Here is a 20,103-nt window from a genome sequence, read left to right as displayed (position 1 = left end):
CAGCATAATATAAATGAGGCCTCACTAGTGATGTATAGAGCTGTAAAATAACTTTTGGACTTCTGTTACTTATACTTCTTGAGACAAATCCAAGTAATCTGTTAGCCTTGTTGCGCACACTAAGGCACTGCTGTCTTGGCTTTAGATTTCTGCTTACCATGACTCCCAAGTCTTTTTCACATTCTGTATGATCAAGCTCTACTTCACCTAGTTTACAGCTTCGAGGGTTATTTGCATTACCAAGGACTAGTACCTTACACTTATCCACATTGAACTTCATCTGCCATTTTTAAGACCAAGACATTAATTTGTCCAAATCCTCCTGGAGTTCATTGCTATCCTCCTCAGAATGAATCATATGGCCTATCTTTGTATCATCAGCAAACTTACTCATGTTACTCGTAATCCCTCCATCAAGGTCATTAATGTAAATTATGAACAAGAGAAGGCCTAAAACCGATCCTTGTGGAATGCCACTAGTGACTAATCCCCATTCAGATTTGACCCCATTAATTGTAACTCTCTGCTTTCTATTGGTAAGCCATGCCTCTATCCATGCTAGAACTTTACCTCCTATACCATGAGCTACTACTTTTCTTAAGAGTCTCTTGTGAGGTACTCTATCGAAGGCTTTTCTAAAATCCAAATAAACAATATCATATTCTTTATCACTGTCAGCTACCTCAAATGTTCTATTGAAGAACGTCAGTAAATTTGTCAGGCAGGAACGATCTCTCGTGAACCCATGCTGAGATTCATTAATCAAATTATGCTCTTCAAGGTGACTTTTAATAATGTCAGCTATAATTGATTCTAATAACTTGCTCACTATACATGTAAGGCTTATTGGACGGTAATTTGAAGGAGTGGGCTTATCCTCTGATTTGAATATAGGAACTACATTAGCCAACTTCTACAATTCTGGCACAACACCAGTAAAGATGGACGCATTAAACACACTCGTTAATGGCTGACTAAGCTCCATCTTGCATTCCTTAAGTACCCTGGAAAACAACTCAGTGGTGACGTGTACTTAGCTCTGTGAAGACCTGTTTGCGCGCTCTCTACGAATTGAAGCAAGATGCCCTCCATCGAGCAACTTTACCAACAGCTTAAGGAAGAATTGAGGATGGCGAAGATGGAGATTCGGCGACTGACCGAGGAAAACAAGAAGATTCGTAGTAGTCCTCCTGTTTTGAGTCCTCAGGTCAAGAAAGGAAACTGGTCAGTGGCTGGACAGCAGGGAACGAAGTTGACGATCAAGAAGACGAATGGAAGCGTAGAAACGACGAAGAAAGAGACTGCCGTGGAAACATCTAATGCATTCTCAGTGCTACCCGACGAATGTGAGTCGACTACTGGGAACGTCACGACGAACGACACCAAGGAAGGTAAGAATATTGTTGTTGTTGGGGATAGCCAAGTTAGGTATATGGATAGGGCGTTCTGCTTGAAGGACAGGAGTAGGAGACAGAGAGTTTGCTTTCCTGGGGCTAGGATGGAGGATATTGTTAGCCGTCTGGATGACATCATGAGAGGTAATGGGAGCAATCCTATTATCTGTCTCAGTGCTGGAGGCAACGATGTTGGCAGACGTAGGAGTGAAGACCTGATTAGCAGGTATAGGTCAGCAATAGAAATAATTAGGAGGAAGGGTGGGAACCCTGTCATATGTGGTATTTTGCCAAGGAGAGGAGCTGGAAATGAATGGTTGTCCAGGGCAATTGGTGTCAATTGCTGGCTGGACAAATACTGTAAGGAAAATGCGGTAACATTCATTGACAACTGGGACCTCTTCTATGGCAGAAATGACATGTATGCCAGGGATGGGGTTCACTTATCTAGGTCTGGGGTGGGAGCACTGGCAACTGCAGTGGAGGGAGCTGTTAGGACTTTAAACTAGGAATAGTTAGTGGTATGGGTTTTGGCAGGAAAACAGTGAAGTCCCAGTGTAGTAATATTATGAGTTCTAAAGGAACTAGTAATAAGCAGAACGAGGTAGATATTGAAAAGCCAGTGATATTGGGTGATAAGGACAGTAATAGGTTTAGTAGAAAAATAGAAATGAGCAGGAAGGGTAAAGAGAAAGGAGAGTCTTTCAATGTTTATTATGCTAATTGCCGTAGTGCAAGGAATAAGATGGACGAGTTGAGATTAGTTGCTAGAGCAGGTAACATTGATGTATTTGCCTTAACTGAGGCGTGGTTTAATTCAAAAAGTCGGGACATGCCTGCGGAATGTCACATTCAGTGTTTTAGATTGTTCCAAGTAGACAGAAGTATCGGGAAGGGGGGTGGGGTGGCATTGTATGTCCGAGATCGCTTGAACTGTAGCATAAAAACGGGTATTAAGTCTGAAGTAACACATACAGAGTCTGTTTGGATAGAATTTTCAGAGGGGCATGAAAAACTGATTTTAGGAGTGATATACCGTCCCCCAAACTTAGATAGGGACCAAGGGAGACTACTATGGGAGGAAACTGTTAAGGCCACAAGGCACGATAATGTAGTAATTCTAGGAGACTTTAACTTTAGTCATATTGATTGGAATTTCTTGACTGGGAATTTAGAATCATACAACTTCTTAGAAGTAGTTCAGGATTGTTTTTTGAAGCAGTTTGTGACAGAATCTACAAGGGGAAATAACCTGCTTGACTTAGTTCTGGCAAACAATGAATCCCTTGTTAATAATTTAGAAATTTCAGAGGAACTGGGTGCTAGCTACCACAAATCAATTACATTTAGCATTGAATGGAAGTACGATAGTAGCGATAACTCAGTAACAGTCCCAGATTTTCGCTTAGCAGATTACGATGGGCTTAGAGAACACTTATCATCTGTTGACTGGGGTAACGAAGAGAGCTATCAATATGACAGTTTTCTGAACACTATACATGCTGCTCAAAGAACGTTTATCCCATATAAAGAAATTAGATCAAATAGAAATGACCCAAAATGGATGAATAATAGGCTCAAATATCTACTAGGGCATAAGAAAGGAATTTATAGGCGTATCAAAAGAGGTGAGGGTCATCTTATGAATCAGTATATTGACATTAAGAGGGACATTAGAAAGGGGATAAGAAAAGCTAAAAGGGACTATGAAATTAAAGTTGCTAGGGATTCTAAAACTAACCCAAAGAGTTTTTTCCAGGTCTATAGAACAAAAGTTAGAGATAAGATAGGTCCCCTTAATAATAACTATGGGCATCTTACTGGCAAAGAGAATGAAATGTGCTCGATTTTAATTATTTTCTCTGTTTTTACACAGGAAGACACTAACAATATTCCAGTAATTAATTTTTGTAGTGGGCTAGAAGAAGATAAATTATGTAACATCACAGTCACTAGTGAAATGGTTGTGAAGCAGATAGACAGACTGAAGCAAAATAAGTCGCCGGGTCCTGATGAGGTTTTTTCAAGGGTTCTTAAGGAATGCAAAATGGAACTCTGTGAACCATTAACTAATATTTTTAATTTATCTCTTCAAACAGGTGTAGTGTCTGACATGTGGAAGATGGCTATTTTTAAAACAGGGGACAAGTCGTTACCGTCAAATTACCGCCCAATAAGCCTGACCTCAATTGTAGGCAAATTACTAGAATCAATTATAGCTGAGATTATAAGAAGCCATCTCGATAAGCATAGCTTGATTAATGATACTCAGCATGGATTCACAAGAGGCCGGTCTTGTCTAACTAATTTATTAACTTTCTTCAGTAAAGCTTTTGAGGCTGTTGACCACGATAAAGAATTTGATATTATTTACTTAGATTTTAGTAAGGCTTTTGATAAGAGTTCCGCACCATAGACTGTTAAAGAAAGTGGCAGCTCATGGCATTGGGGGAAAAGTGCACTCGTGGATCGAGTCATGGCTCACACACAGGAAGCAGAGTGTGTCCATAAATGGGGTTAAATCCGAGTGGGGATCTGTAACAAGTGGCATTCCACAGGGATCAGTCTTGGGCCCGTTGTTGTTTATAATATATATCAATGATCTTGATGAGGGAATTACTAGTGATATGAGCAAATTCGCCGATGACACAAAGATAGGTAGGATAATTGATTCAAACGTAGATGTTATGGAACTTCAGGAGGATTTAAACAAACTCTATTCTTGGTCAGAAAAGTGGCAGATGCAGTTCAATGTAGATAAATGCAAGGTTCTGAAGCTCGGGAGTGTCCATAACCATAGAATTTATAAGTTAAATGATGTAGAACTTAGCCATACAGATTGTGAAAAGGACTTGGGGGGTTATGGTGAGCAGCAACCTTAAACCAAGACAGCAATGCCTAAGCGTACGTAATAAGGCAAATAGATTACTGGGATTTATATCAAGAAGTGTAAGCAACAGAAGTCCAGAGGTCATACTGCAGCTTTATACATCATTAGTAAGGCCTCACCTAGACTATGCAGCTCAATTCTGGTCTCCATATTACAGAATGGACATAAATTCGTTAGAAAACATTCAGCGTAGGATGACTAAATTAATACATAGCATTAGAAATCTTCCTTATGAAGAAAGATTGAAGACTCTTAAGTTACATTCACTTGTTAGACGAAGAATGAGGGGAGACCTGATCGAAGTGTATAAGTGGAAGATAGGTATTAATAAAGGGGATATTAATAAGGTCTTGAGGATGTCTCTCCAAGAGAGAACCCGCAGTAATGGATTTAAATTAGACAAGTTTAGATTTAGAAAGGACATAGGAAAGTATTGGTTTGGAAATAGGGTAGTTGATGAGTGGAACAGTCTACCTAGTTGGGTTATTGAGGCTAGGACTTTGGGTAGTTTCAAATTTAGATTGGATAAATACATGAGTGAGAGGGGTTGGATCTGATTGGGACTTGCAAATGAGTAGATAGAGTTATCAGAGATTATTTCTAGGGTAGCATTAAAATTGGGTTGGGCAAATGTTTTGTTAGTGGGATGGACTGTAAAGGACCTACCTAGTATGGGCCAACAGGCCTGCTGCAGTGATCCTCCTTTCTTATGTTCTTAACAACTCATCGGGTCCCGGGGACTTATTTTGCTTCAGTTTGTCTATCTGTTTAATAACCATGTCCTTCGTGACAGTAATATTAGTTAATTTAAATTCATCAGGAATTAAATAATTGTTAATTTCTGGAATCTCATTTACATCTTCCTGTGTAAAAACTGACAAAAAATAGTCATTAAATAAGGAACACATTTCCAGTTCGTTATCCGTCAGCTGTCCATTCCCAGTTTTCAGAGGTCCTACTTTATCCTTCACCTTACTCATATACACTTGAAAGAACCCCTTTGGATTAGTCTTTGATTCATTAGCAACTCTAATTTCATATTATTATTATTATTATTATTATTATTATTATTATTATTATTAAAGATTCGCCGGTATTCTCCCGGCCCAGGCCTTTTCCAAGTGGTGGCCCGGCCTTGGCTCCCTGTCTTGGGAGTAAACATTAAAATGGTATAAAATACCGACAGGTTGTTAGGTAAGACACATATGCAACAGTTAGGGATCTTTATTTCGAAACGTTTCGCCTACACAGTAGGCTTCTTCAGTCGAGTACAGAAAAGTTGATAGAAGCAGAAGAGACTTGAAGACGATGCTTCTATCAACTTTTCTGTACTCGACTGAAGAAGCCTACTGTGTAGGCGAAACGTTTCGAAATAAAGATACCTAACTGTTGCATATGTGTCTTACCTAACAACTGTCTTGGGAGTGAAATTAAGACACATGTGTAACATCTGGGTATCTTTAATGAAGACGTTTCGCCAACCAGTGGCTTTATCAATACAAATTCTAGGACATAACTTGAAGACAGTAGGACTATATACAGAAGATGAGGTAATCAGTCCCTCAACCTAGGAGTAGATGCGAAGAGCACCGCAGTCGTGGAGATTCTGAAGCAGAAGCAAGGAGCCTGGCGTTTATATAGTAACGTCAGGTGTAGCAGACGAGGGCATAGTCACTGGTCGGCGGGATTCCCCAGTGGAAGTAGGTCCTTCCCAAAGAGATGGGTTAGTTGTAGTAGTAGTCGTCGTAGCCGAGAAGGTTATACATGTCCTCAGAATCAAGATTCCATGATGTTGCAGTGTCTGACAATCTGAGAATCTCCACGACTGCGGTGCTCTTCGCATCTACTCCTAGGTTGAGGGACTGATTACCTCATCTTCTGTATATAGTCCTACTGTCTTCAAGTTATGTCCTAGAATTTGTATTGATAAAGCCACTGGCTGGCGAAACGTCTTCATTAAAGATACCCAGATGTTGCACATGTGTCTTAATTTCATCTTGTCGGTATTATATACCATTCTTACACATGTCTTGGGAGTGTCTGAGACCTAAGTCTCCCATGGGAGGAGGCACAAGTACCCCCTCATCTTTGGGACCAACTGTCCCCAGGGCATGGTGTCGATCCTCTAATTTCATAGTCACGTTTAGCCTTTCTAATCCCCTTTTTTACTTCTCTTTTAAGCTGAACATACTACCTACATATATCACACGGTACTAGATCATACATACTATCTACATATATCACACGGTACTAGATCATACATACTACCTACATATAAGAACATAAGGACATAAGAAAGAAGGAACACTGCAGCAGGCCTACTGGCTCATGCGAGGCAGGTCCAAGTCTCCTACCGGCTTAAGCCAACGCCCCAACCTAGTCATGTCAGGTCACATTCACTTAAGGAAGGAACACGGCAACTGACCTAGTAGCACAAGCTAATCAGGTCCAACTCACACCCACCCACATCCACTCATGTATTTATCTAACCTATTTTTAAAACTACACGACATTTTAGCCTCTATAACTGTACTTGGGAGTTTGTTCCACTCATCCACAACTCTATTACCAAACCAGTGCTTTCCTATATCCTTCCTGAATCTGAATTTTTCCAACTTAAAACCATTGCTACGAGTCCTGTCTAGGCAAGATATTTTCAGCACGTTATTTACATCCCCTTTATTTATTCCTGTTTTACATTTATACACCTCAATCATATCCCCCCTGATTCTACGCCTTTGTAGAGAGTGCAGATTCAGGGCTCTCAGTCTAACCTCATAAGGAAGATTTCTGATACATGGGATCAACTTTTATGTTTTCCCAGAGCATTTATATCCATTCTGTAATACGGTGACCAAAACTGAGCAGCATAATCTAAATGAGGTCTAACCAAGGATATAAAGAGTTGAAGAACAACCTGAGTACTCTTATTATTTATGCTTCTTGATACGAAGCCAAGGATTCTGTTAGCTTTATTGCGAACACTTATGCACTGTTGTCTTGGTTTCAGATTACTGCTAACCAGAACTCCTAAGTCTTTTTCGCAATCCGTAATATTAAGATCTACATTATTTAGTTTATATGTGGCATGGTTATTGTCCTGTCCAACATTTAGAACTTTGCATTTGTCTATATTAAACTGCATCTGCCACTTCTCCGACCACTGCATCAGTCTATTCAAATCTTCCTGGAGTGCTCGAATGTCCTCGTCAGAATGAATTCGACGGCCTATTTTGGTGTCATCGGCAAACTTGCCGATGTCGCTCTTTATGCCCTCATCTATGTCGTTTATGTAGATTGTGAACAGCAGGGGGCCCAGCACTGACCCCTGTGGAACACCGCTCGTGACGCTTCCCCACTCTGATTTCTCCCCATTTATGCAAACCCTCTGCTGCCTATTTGTCAACCATGCCTCTATCCAGGAAAAAAATTCTCCTATTTCATGTGCCTTAATTATCATACCTTGTATTGCATTACAGTTTCATTACAGTAAGTTTCATTATAGTCAATTACGTAAGCTGTTCCAATATTCTACTTATGTATGTTATAATATTCAATTGTTGTGTACTTTGACACTGTATAGAATCAGCCCAAGCAGTACACCTGCCATCTCTAGTTTGTATTAGCTGTATGTCGGACGACGTACGTTAGCGTCGCCGAGCTCTCAGTAGTACCAGTTACCAGTTACCAGTAGTATGACTCACTACCAACCGTCTGTGTGCATCACTGACTGTTATTCACGTTGCTGCTGACCATAGCATGTTTTTGAATGCCGCTCACCCCCTGACTTCACTGGTGGGTTAGTCTGAGATAGAGAGCAGAGAGAGGCAGGGCGGCCTGGTGCTTCCCATACTTTCCGATATAATTATACGTACTAACCAGCCTACGTGAGTGTTCTTACCCCATCCACGTTTCGAACCCCATATGACAGTACCAGATCATACTACCTATATATGTATTACAAATATTCCAGGAACAAGTGTAGAAATCCTCAAAAGGAAAGTGGATCACTACCTCCACCAAGTGTCAGATCAACCAGGCTATGATGGGCATGTGGGCCAGAAAGCCGCCAGCAGCAACAGTCTGGCTGACCAGAGCCAGGCTACAGGGGAAGGAAGACTCGAGACACCTGTCATAGGAGACTGTTAGGTACGACAGTGAGAGACTACTAGATAAAGAGACTGTTAAATAGCAGAAACTTAGGAAGGAGAGGGAGGGAGGGAGGGAGGGAGGGAGGGAGGGTGGGTGGGAGGGAGGGAGGGAGGGAGGGAGGGTGGGAGGGAGGGAGGGAGGGAGGGAGAGAGGGAGGGAGGGAGGGAGGGAGGGAGAGAGGGTGGGTGGGAGGGAGGGAGGGAGGGAGGGTGGGAGGGAGAGAGGGAGGGAGGGAGGGAGGGAGTGAGGGAGGGAGGGAGGGAGGGAGAGAGGGTGGGTGGGAGGGAGGGAGGGAGGGAGGGTGGGAGGGAGAGAGGGAGGGAGGGTGGGAGGGAGGGAGGGAGGGAGGGAGAGAGGGAGGGAGGGAGGGAGGGAGGGAGAGAGGGTGGGTGGGAGGGAGGGAGGGAGGGAGGGTGGGAGGGAGAGAGGGAGGGAGGAAGAGAGGGAGGGAGAGAGGGTGGGTGGGAGGGAGGGAGGGAGGGAGGGTGGGAGGGAGGGAGGGAGGGAGAGAGGGAGGGAGGGAGGGAGAGAGGGTGGGTGGGAGGGAGGGAGGGAGGGAGGGTGGGAGGGAGAGAGGGAGGGAGGGTGGGAGGGAGGGTGGGTGGGAGGGAGGGAGGGAGGGAGAGAGGGAGGGAGGGAGGGAGGGAGGGAGGGAGGGAGGGAGAGAGGGTGGGTGGGAGGGAGGGAGGGAGGGTGGGTGGGAGGGAGGGAGGGAGGGAGGGTGGGAGGGAGGGAGGGAGGGAGAGAGGGAGGGAGGGAGGGAGAGAGGGTGGGTGGGAGGGAGGGAGGGAGGGAGGGAGGGAGGGTGGGAGGGAGGGAGGGAGGGAGGGTGGGTGGGAGGGAGGGAGGGAGGGAGGGAGGGTGGGTGGGAGGGAGGGAGGGAGGGTGGGAGGGAGGGAGGGAGGGAGGGAGAGAGGGTGGGTGGGAGGGAGGGAGGGAGGGAGGGAGGGAGGGAGGGAGGGAGGGAGGGTGGGTGGGAGGGAGGGAGGGAGGGTGGGAGGGAGGGAGGGAGGGAGGGAGGGAGAGAGGGAGGGAGGGAGGGAGAGAGGGAGGGAGGGAGGGAGGGAGGGAGAGGGTGGGTGGGAGGGAGGGAGGGAGGGAGGGAGGGAGGGAGAGAGGGAGGGTGGGTGGGTGGGTGGGAGGGGGATGGAAGGGAGGTCTAGAATGTGCACCAAGACATGAATAATTCAACAGTCAGTATTGGTTTTGCACCTCAGTGTGTCACTCCCACCCAGGTAATAACACTGAAGAGGGAGGGAGGGAGGGCGGGAGAGAGGGAGCGAGGGAGGGAGGGACGGAGGGCGGGACGGAGGGAGGGAAGGAGGGAGGGAGGGAGGGAGAGAGAGAGGGAGGGTGGGTGGGTGGGGGGGCGGGGGAGGGAAGGGAGGTCTAGAATGTGCACCAAGACATGAATAATTCAACAGTCAGTATTGGTTTTGCACCTCAGTGTGTCACTCCCACCCAGGTAATAACACTGAAGAGAGAGGGAGGGAGGGAGGGAGAGAGGGAGAGAGGGAGGGAGGGAAGGAGGGAGGGAAGGAGGGAGGGAAGGAGGGAGGGAGGGAGGGAGAGAGAGAGGGAGGGTGGGTGGGTGGGTGGGAGGGGGATGGAAGGGAGGTCTAGAATGTGCACCAAGACATGAATAATTCAACAGTCAGTATTGGTTTTGCACCTCAGTGTGTCACTCCCACCCAGGTAATAACACTGAAGAGAGAGGGAGGGAGGGAGGGAGAGAGGGAGAGAGGGAGGGAGGGAAGGAGGGAGGGAAGGAGGGAGGGAAGGAGGGAGGGAGGGAGGGAGAGAGAGAGGGAGGGTGGGTGGGTGGGTGGGAGGGGGATGGAAGGGAGGTCTAGAATGTGCACCAAGACATGAATAATTCAACAGTCAGTATTGGTTTTGCACCTCAGTGTGTCACTCCCACCCAGGTAATAACACTGAAGAGGGAGGGAGGGAGGGAGGGAGAGAGAGAGGGAGGGTGGGTGGGTGGGTGGGAGGGGGATGGAAGGGAGGTCTAGAATGTGCACCAAGACATGAATAATTCAACAGTCAGTATTGGTTTTGCACCTCAGTGTGTCACTCCCACCCAGGTAATAACACTGAAGAGAGAGGGAGGGAGGGAGGGAGAGAGGGAGAGAGGGAGGGAGGGAAGGAGGGAGGGAAGGAGGGAGGGAAGGAGGGAGGGAGGGAGGGAGAGAGAGAGGGAGGGTGGGTGGGTGGGTGGGAGGGGGATGGAAGGGAGGTCTAGAATGGGCACCAAGACATGAATAATTCAACAGTCAGTATTGGTTTTGCACCTCAGTGTGTCACTCCCACCCAGGTAATAACACTGAAGAGAGAGGGAGGGAGGGAGGGAGGGAGGGAGAGGGAGGGAGAGAGGGAGGGAGGGAAGGAGGGAGGGAAGGAGGGAGGGAGGGAGGGAGAGAGAGAGGGAGGGTGGGTGGGTGGGTGGGAGGGGGATGGAAGGGAGGTCTAGAATGTGCACCAAGACATGAATAATTCAACAGTCAGTATTGGTTTTGCACCTCAGTGTGTCACTCCCACCCAGGTAATAACACTGAAGAGGGAGGGAGGGAGGGAGGGAGAGAGGGAGAGAGGGAGGGAGGGAAGGAGGGAGGGAAGGAGGGAGGGAAGGAGGGAGGGAGGGAGGGAGAGAGAGAGGGAGGGTGGGTGGGTGGGTGGGAGGGGGATGGAAGGGAGGTCTAGAATGTGCACCAAGACATGAATAATTCAACAGTCAGTATTGGTTTTGCACCTCAGTGTGTCACTCCCACCCAGGTAATAACACTGAAGAGAGAGGGAGGGAGGGAGGGAGAGAGGGAGAGAGGGAGGGAGGGAAGGAGGGAGGGAAGGAGGGAGGGAAGGAGGGAGGGAGGTAGGGAGAGAGAGAGGGAGGGTGGGTGGGTGGGTGGGAGGGGGATGGAAGGGAGGTCTAGAATGTGCACCAAGACATGAATAATTCAACAGTCAGTATTGGTTTTGCACCTCAGTGTGTCACTCCCACCCAGGTAATAACACTGAAGAGAGAGGGAGGGAGGGAGGGAGAGAGGGAGAGAGGGAGGGAGGGAAGGAGGGAGGGAAGGAGGGAGGGAAGGAGGGAGGGAGGGAGGGAGAGAGCGAGGGAGGGTGGGTGGGTGGGTGGGAGGGGGCTGGAAGGGAGGTCTAGACTGTGCACCCAGACATGAATAATTCAACAGTCAGTATTGGTTTTGCACCTCAGTGTGTCACTCCCACCCAGGTAATAACACTGAAGAGGGAGGGAGGGAGGGAGGGAGGAGAGAGGGAGGGTGGGTGGGTGGGTGGGAGGGGGATGAAGGGAGGTCTAGAATGTGCACCAAGACATGAATAATTCAACAGTCAGGGTTTTGCACCTCAGTGTGTCACTCCCACCCAGGTAATAACACTGAAGAGAGAGGGAGGGAGGGAGGGAGAGAGGGAGAGAGGGAGGGAGGGAAGGAGGGAGGGAAGGAGGGAGGGAAGGAGGGAGGGAGGGAGGGAGAGAGAGAGGGAGGGTGGGTGGGTGGGTGGGAGGGGGAGGGAAGGGAGGTCTAGAATGTGCACCAAGACATGAATAATTCAACAGTCAGTATTGGTTTTGCACCTCAGTGTGTCACTCCCACCCAGGTAATAACACTGAAGAGAGAGGGGGAGGGAGGGAGGGAGAGAGGGAGAGAGGGAGGGAGGGAAGGAGGGAGGGAAGGAGGGAGGGAAGGAGGGAGGGAGGGAGGGAGAGAGAGAGGGAGGGTGGGTGGGTGGGTGGGAGGGGGATGGAAGGGAGGTCTAGAATGTGCACCAAGACATGAATAATTCAACAGTCAGTATTGGTTTTGCACCTCAGTGTGTCACTCCCACCCAGGTAATAACACTGAAGAGGGAGGGAGGGAGGGAGGGGAGGGAGGGAGGGAGGGAGGGAGAGAGAGGGAGGGTAGGAGGGAGAGAGAGAGGGAGGGTGGGTGGGTGGGTGGGAGGGGGATGGAAGGGAGGTCTAGAATGTGCACCAAGACATGAATAATTCAACAGTCAGTATTGGTTTTGCACCTCAGTGTGTCACTCCCACCCAGGTAATAACACTGAAGAGAGAGGGAGGGAAGGAGGGAGAGATAGAGAGAGGGAGGGAGGGAAGGAGGGAGGGAAGGAGGGAGGGAAGGAGGGAGGGAGGGAGGGAGAGAGAGAGGGAGGGTGGGTGGGTGGGTGGGAGGGGGATGGAAGGGAGGTCTAGAATGTGCACCAAGACATGAATAATTCAACAGTCAGTATTGGTTTTGCACCTCAGTGTGTCACTCCCACCCAGGTAATAACACTGAAGAGAGAGGGAGGGAGGGAGGGAGAGAGGGAGAGAGGGAGGGAGGGAAGGAGGGAGGGAAGGAGGGAGGGAAGGAGGGAGGGAGGGGAGGGAGAGAGAGAGGGAGGGTGGGTGGGTGGGTGGGAGGGGGATGGAAGGGAGGTCTAGAATGTGCACCAAGACATGAATAATTCAACAGTCAGTATTGGTTTTGCACCTCAGTGTGTCACTCCCACCCAGGTAATAACACTGAAGAGAGAGGGAGGGAGGGAGGGAGAGAGGGAGAGAGGGAGGGAGGGAAGGAGGGAGGGAAGGAGGGAGGGAAGGAGGGAGGGAGGGAGGGAGAGAGAGAGGGAGGGTGGGTGGGTGGGTGGGAGGGGGAGGAGAGGGAGGGAGGGAGGGTGGGAAGAGGGAGGGAGGGAGGGAGGGGAGAGAGGGAGAGAGGGAGGGAGGGAAGGAGGGAGGGAAGGAGGGAGGGAAGGAGGGAGGGAGGGAGGGAGAGAGAGAGGGAGGGTGGGTGGGAGGGGGATGGAAGGGAGGTCTAGAATGTGCACCAAGACATGAATAATTCAACAGTCAGTATTGGTTTTGCACCTCAGTGTGTCACTCCCACCCAGGTAATAACACTGAAGAGGGAGGGAGGGAGGGAGGGAGAGAGAGAGGGAGGGAGGGAAGGAGGGAAGGAAGGAGGGAGGGAGGGAGTTTGAGTCTCTAAGAACACAACACTTATAGTGTTCAGTTTTACTACAAGTTCCTCTACTTTTTAAATTGTTCCAAATATTCCCTAGATCTTTTGAAGTTCCTGTGTTGTTACTTCAAAGTTCCTTAGATTTTTTTGAAGTTCCTGTGTTGTTACTTCAAAGTTCCTTAGATTTTTTTGAAGTTCCTGTGTTGTTACTTCAAAGTTCCTTAGATTTTTTTGAAGTTCCTGTGTTGTTACTTCAAAGTTCCTTAGATTTTTTTGAAGTTCCTGTGTTGTTACTTCAAAGTTCCTTAGATTTTTTTGAAGTTCCTGTGTTGTTACTTCAAAGTTCCTTAGATCTTTTGAAGTTCCTGTGTTGTTACTTCAAAGTTCCTTAGATTTTTTTGAAGTTCCTGTGTTGTTACTTCAAAGTTCCTTAGATTTTTTTGAAGTTCCTGTGTTGTTACTTCAAAGTTCCTTAGATTTTTTTGAAGTTCCTGTGTTGTTACTTCAAAGTTCCTTAGATTTTTTTGAAGTTCCTGTGTTGTTACTTCAAAGTTCCTTAGATTTTTTTGAAGTTCCTGTGTTGTTACTTCAAAGTTCCTTAGATTTTTTTGAAGTTCCTGTGTTGTTACTTCAAAGTTCCTTAGATCTTTTGAAGTTCCTGTGTTGTTACTTCAAAGTTCCTTAGATTTTTTTGAAGTTCCTGTGTTGTTACTTCAAAGTTCCTTAGATTTTTTGAAGTTCCTGTGTTGTTACTTCAAAGTTCCTTAGATCTTTTGAAGTTCCTGTGTTGTTACTTCAAAGTTCCTTAGATTTTTTGAAGTTCCTGTGTTGTTACTTCAAAGTTCCTTAGATCTTTTGAAGTTCCTGTGTTGTTACTTCAAAGTTCCTTAGATTTTTTGAAGTTCCTGTGTTGTTACTTCAAAGTTCCTTAGATTTTTTGAAGTTCCTGTGTTGTTACTTCAAAGTTCCTTAGATCTTTTGAAGTTCCTGTGTTGTTACTTCAAAGTTCCTTAGAACTTTTGAAGTTCCTGTGTTGTTACTTCAAAGTTCCTTAGATTTTTTGAAGTTCCTGTGTTGTTACTTCAAAGTTCCTTAGATTTTTTGAAGTTCCTGTGTTGTTACTTCAAAGTTCCTTAGATTTTTTGAAGTTCCTGTGTTGTTACTTCAAAGTTCCTTAGATTTTTTGAAGTTCCTGTGTCGTTACTTCAAAGTTCCTTAGAACTTTTGAGGTTCCTGTGTTTCAAAGTTCCTTAACTTTTGAGGTTCCTGTGTTTCAAAGTTCCATAGATATTTTTTTAAGTTCCTGGGTGTGAAAATTCCCAGGTCACCTTCCCACAGTAGGTCATCTTCCTTCAGTAGGTCACCTACCTTCAGGTCTTAAGTAGGTCACTTACCTTCAGGTCTTAAGTAGGTCACTTACCTTCAGGTCTTAAGTAGGTCACTTACCTTCAGGTCTTAAGTAGGTCACCTACCTTCAGGTCTTAAGTAGGTCACCTACCTTCAGGTCTTAAGTAGGTCACCTACCTTCAGTTCTTAAGTAGGTCACTTACCTTCAGGTCTTAAGTAGGTCACCTACCTTCAGGTCTTAAGTAGGTCACTTACCTTCAGGTCTTAAGTAGGTCACCTACCTTCAGGTCTTAAGTAGGTCACTTACCTTCAGGTCTTAAGTAGGTCACCTACCTACATCAAGTCACCTTCAATCCTGAAGATTAATAGACTGAACACACTGATTCCAGACTGAGGGACTGATTACATCAAACTATTCCTTTCTTTCCACCGTTCTTTGTACTGAACTGACGAAGCCACTGATTGGCGAAACGTTTCCTTCATAGAGATTCCCAAATGTTGAACAATTGTCTCATTGTTTAGCTGTCATATCTGAGGAGTATAATGAATGTATAATGACTCCGACAAGTGGTGGAAGGCGACTACGAACTTTACACAGGAAATCTGACCAAATCATTTTTGATGTACCAGAGAATGTTGTCAAAGTGAATGTTGTCAGTGAATGTTGTCAAAGTGAATGTTGTCAGAGTGAATGTTGTCAAAGTGAATGTTGCCAGAGTGAATGTTGTCAGAATGAATGTTGTCAGAGTGAATGTTGTCAAAGTGAATGTTGTCAGAGTGAATGTTGTCGGTGTAAATGTTGTCAAAGTGAATGTTGTCAGAGTGAATGTTGTCAGAATGAATGTTGTCAAGGTGAATGTTGTCAAAGTGAATGTTGTCAGGGTGAATGTTGTAAAAGTGAATGTTGTCAAAGTGAATGTTGTCAAAGTGAATGTTGAATGTTGTCAGAGTGAATGTTAGAGTGAATGTTGTCAGAGTGAATGATGTCAGAGTGAATGTTGTCTGTGTAAATGTTGTCACAGTGAATGTTGTCAGAGTGAATGATGTCAGTGAATGATGTCTGAGTGAATGTTGTCAGAGTGAATGTTGCCAGAGTGAATGTTGTCAGAGTGAATGTTGTCAGAGTGAATGTTGTCAGAGTGAATGTTGTCAGTGAATGTTGTCAGTGAATGTTGTCAGAGTGAATGTTGTCAAAGTGAATGTTGTCAAAGTGAATGTTGTCAAAGTGAATGTTGTCAAAGTGAATGTTGCCAAAGTGAATGTTGTCAAAGTGAATGTTGCCAAAGTGAATGTTGTCAGAGTGAATGTTGCCAGAGTGAATGTTGTCAGAGTGAATGTTGCCAGAGTGAATGTTGTCAAAGTGAATGTTGTCAAAGTGAATGTTGTCAAAGTGAATGCTGTCAGAGTGAATGTTGTCAAAGTGAATGTTGCCAGAGTGAATGTTGTCAGAGTGAATGTTGTCAAAGTGAATGTTGTCAGAGTGAATGTTGTCAGAGTGAATGTTGTCAGAGTGAATGTTGTCAGAGTGAATGTTGCCAGAGTGAATGTTGTCAGAGTGAATGTTGTCAGAGTGAATGTTGCCAGAGTGAATGTTGTCAGAGTGAATGTTGTCAGAGTGAATGTTGTCAGAGTGAATGTTGCCAGAGTGAATGTTGTCAAAGTGAATGTTGTCAAAGTGAATGTTGTCAAAGTGAATGTTGTCAGCGTGAATGTTGTCAGAGTGAATGTTGTCAAAGTGAATGTTGTCAAAGTGAATGTTGCCAAAGTGAATGTTGTCAAAGTGAATGTTGTCAAAGTGAATGTTGTCAAAGTGAATGTTGTCAGAGTGAATGTTGTCAAAGTGAATGTTGTCAAAGTGAATGTTGCCAGAGTGAATGTTCTCAGAGTGAATGTTGTCAGAGTGAATGTTGTCAAAGTGAATGTTGTCAAAGTGAATGTTGTCAAAGTGAATGTTGTCAAAGTGAATGTTGTCAGAGTGAATGTTGTCAAAGTGAATGTTGCCAGAGTGAATGTTGTCAAAGTGAATGTTGTCAAAGTGAATGTTGTCAAAGTAAATGTTGCCAGAGTGAATGTTCTCAGAGTGAATGTTGTCAAAGTGAATGTTGTCAAAGTGAATGTTGTCAAAGTGAATGTTGTCAAAGTGAATGTTGTCAGAGTGAATGTTGTCAAAGTGAATGCTGTCAAAGTGAATGTTGTCAGAGTGAATGTTGTCAGAGTGAATGTTGTCAAAGTGAATGTTGTCAAAGTGAATGTTGTCAAAGTGAATGTTGCCAGAGTGAATGTTCTCAGAGTGAATGTTGTCAGAGTGAATGTTGTCAAAGTGAATGTTGTCAAAGTGAATGTTGTCAGAGTGAATGTTGTCAGAGTGAATGTTGTCAGAGTGAATGTTGTCAGAGTGAATGTTGTCAAAGTGAATGTTGCTAGAGTGAATGTTGTCAAAGTGAATGTTGTCAAAGTTAATGTTGCCAGAGTGAATGTTGTCAGAGTGAATGTTGTCAGAGTGAATGTTGTCAAAGTGAATGTTGTCAAAGTGAATGTTGTCAAAGTGAATGTTGCCAGAGTGAATGTTGTCAAAGTGAATGTTGTCAAAGTGAATGTTGTCAGAGTGAATGTTGTCAAAGTGAATGTTGCCAGAGTGAATGTTCTCAGAGTGAATGTTGTCAGAGTGAATGTTGTCAAAGTGAATGTTGTCAAAGTGAATGTTGCCAGAGTGAATGTTCTCAGAGTGAATGTTGTCAGAGTGAATGTTGTCAAAGTGAATGTTGTCAAAGTGAATGTTGTCAGAGTGAATGTTGTCAGAGTGAATGTTGTCAAAGTGAATGTTGTCAAAGTGGATGTTGTCAAAGTGAATGTTGTCAGAGTGAATGTTGTCAGAGTGAATGTTGTCAAAGTGAATGTTGCCAGAGTGAATGTTGTCAAAGTGAATGTTGTCAAAGTGAATGTTGTCAAAGTGAATGTTGTCAAAGTGAATGTTGTCAAAGTGAATGTTGTCAGAGTGAATGTTGTCAAAGTGAATGTTGTCAAAGTGGATGTTGTCAAAGTGAATGTTGTCAGAGTGAATGTTGTCAAAGTGGATGTTGTCGAAGTGAATGTTGTCAATGTGAATGTTGTCAGAGTGAATGTTGTCAGATTGAATGTTGTCAAAGTGAATGTTGTCAAAGTGAATGTTGCCAGAGTGAATGTTGTCAAAGTGAATGTTGTCAAAGTGAATGTTGTCAGAGTGAATGTTGTCAGAGTGAATGTTGTCAAAGTGGATGTTGTCAGAGTGAATGTTGTCAAAGTGAATGTTGTCAGTGTGAATGTTGTCAGAGTGAATGTTGTCAAAGTGAATGTTGTCAGAGTGAATGTTGTCAGAGTGAATGTTGTCAGAGTGAATGTTAACAAAGTGAATGTTGTCAAAGTGAATGTTGTCAGAGTGAATGTTGTCAGAGTGAATGTTGTCAAAGTGAATGTTGTCAGAGTGAATGTTGTCAAAGTGAATGTTGCCAGAGTGAATGTTGTCAAAGTGAATGTTGTCAAAGTGAATGTTGCCAGAGTGAATGTTCTCAGAGTGAATGTTGTCAGAGTGAATGTTGTCAAAGTGAATGTTGTCAAAGTGAATGTTGTCAAAGTGAATGTTGTCAAAGTGAATGTTGTCAAAGTGAATGTTGTCAGAGTGAATGTTGTCAAAGTGAATGCTGTCAAAGTGAATGTTGTCAAAGTGAATGTTGTCAGAGTGAATGTTGTCAAAGTGAATGTTGTCAAAGTGAATGTTGTCAAAGTGAATGTTGCCAGAGTGAATGTTCTCATAGTGAATGTTGTCAGAGTGAATGTTGTCGGAGTGAATGTTGTCAGAGTGAATGTTGTCAGTGAATGTTGTCAAAGTGAATGTTGCCAGAGTGAATGTTGTCAAAGTGAATGTTGTCAAAGTGAATGTTGTCAAAGTGAATGTTGCCAGAGTGAATGTTGTCAGAGTGAATGTTGTCAGAGTGAATGTTGTCAGTGAATGTTGTCAAAGTGAATGTTGTCAGAGTGAATGTTGTCAAAGTGAATGTTGTCAAAGTGAATGTTGTCAAAGTGAATGTTGCCAGAGTGAATGTTCTCAGAGTGAATGTTGTCAGAGTGAATGTTGTCAGAGTGAATGTTGTCAGAGTGAATGTTGTCAAAGTGAATGTTGTCAGAGTGAATGTTGCCAGAGTGAATGTTGTCAAAGTGAATGTTGTCAAAGTGAATGTTGTCAGAGTGAATGTTGCCAAAGTGAATGTTGTCAGAGTGAATGTTGCCAAAGTGAATGTTGTCAAGGTGAATGTTGCCAGAGTGAATGTTGTCAGAGTGAATGTTGCCAGAGTGAATGTTGTCAGAGTGAATGTTGTCAGAGTGAATGTTGTCAGAGTGAATGTTGTCGGAGTGAATGTTGTCAGAGTGAATGTTGTCAGAGTGAATGTTGTCAGAGTGAATGTTGTCAAAGTGAATGTTGTCAGAGTGAATGTTGTCAAAGTGAATGCTGTCAGAGTGAATGTTGTCAGAGTGAATGTTGTCAAAGTGAATGTTGCCAGAGTGAATGTTGTCAAAGTGAATGTTGTCAAAGTGAATGTTGTCAAAGTGGATGTTGTCAAAGTGAATGTTGTCAGAGTGAATGTTGTCAAAGTGGATGTTGTCGAAGTGAATGTTGTCAGTGTGAATGTTGTCAGAGTGAATGTTGTCATAGTGAATGTTGTCAGAGTGATTGTTCTCAGAGTGAATGTTCTCAGAGTGAATGTTGTCAGAGTGAATGTTGTCAAAGTGAATGTTGTCAAAGTGAATGTTGCCAGAGTGAATGTTGTCAAAGTGAATGTTGTCAAAGTGAATGTTGTCAGAGTGAATGTTGTCAAAGTGGATGTTGTCAAAGTGAATGTTGTCAAAGTGAATGTTGTCAGTGTGAATGTTGTCAGAGTGAATGTTGTCAAAGTGAATGTTGTCAGAGTGAATGTTGTCAGAGTGAATGTTGTCAGAGTGAATGTTGTCAAAGTGAATGTTGTCAGAGTGAATGTAGTCAAAGTGAATGTTGTCAGAGTGAATGTTGTCAAAGTGAATGTTGTCAGAGTGAATGTTGTCAAAGTGAATGTTGTCAAAGTGACTGTTGTCAAAGTGAATGTTGTCTTGTCAAAGTGAATGTTGTCAGAGTGAATGTAGTCAAAGTGAATGTTGTCAGAGTGAATGTTGTCAAAGTGAATGTTGTCAGAGTGAAAGTTGTCAAAGTGAATGTAGTCAAAGTGAATGTTGTCAGAGTGAATGTTGTCAAAGTGAATGTTGTCAGAGTGAAAGTTGTCAAAGTGAATGTTGTCAAAGTGAATGTTGTCAAAGTGAATGTTGTCAGAGTGAATGTTGTCAAAGT

The 20,103-nt window shown here is 44.5% G+C and overlaps 1 protein-coding gene across 8 annotated transcripts in view; it reads right to left on the bottom strand.

Moving 5' to 3' along the window:
• Nucleotides 1-20,103, bottom strand: part of LOC128696147 (protein lin-10) — a 921,476-nt gene that overhangs the window by 308,014 nt on the left and 593,359 nt on the right. The window lies entirely within an intron of this gene.

The sequence above is a fragment of the Cherax quadricarinatus genome, chromosome 48 (genome assembly GCF_038502225.1).
Source record: "Cherax quadricarinatus isolate ZL_2023a chromosome 48, ASM3850222v1, whole genome shotgun sequence".
NCBI classification, from domain to species: Eukaryota; Metazoa; Arthropoda; class Malacostraca; order Decapoda; family Parastacidae; genus Cherax; species Cherax quadricarinatus.
Note: the sequence above shows the minus strand (reverse complement) of the source record. Positions and strands in the feature narration are given on the sequence as shown.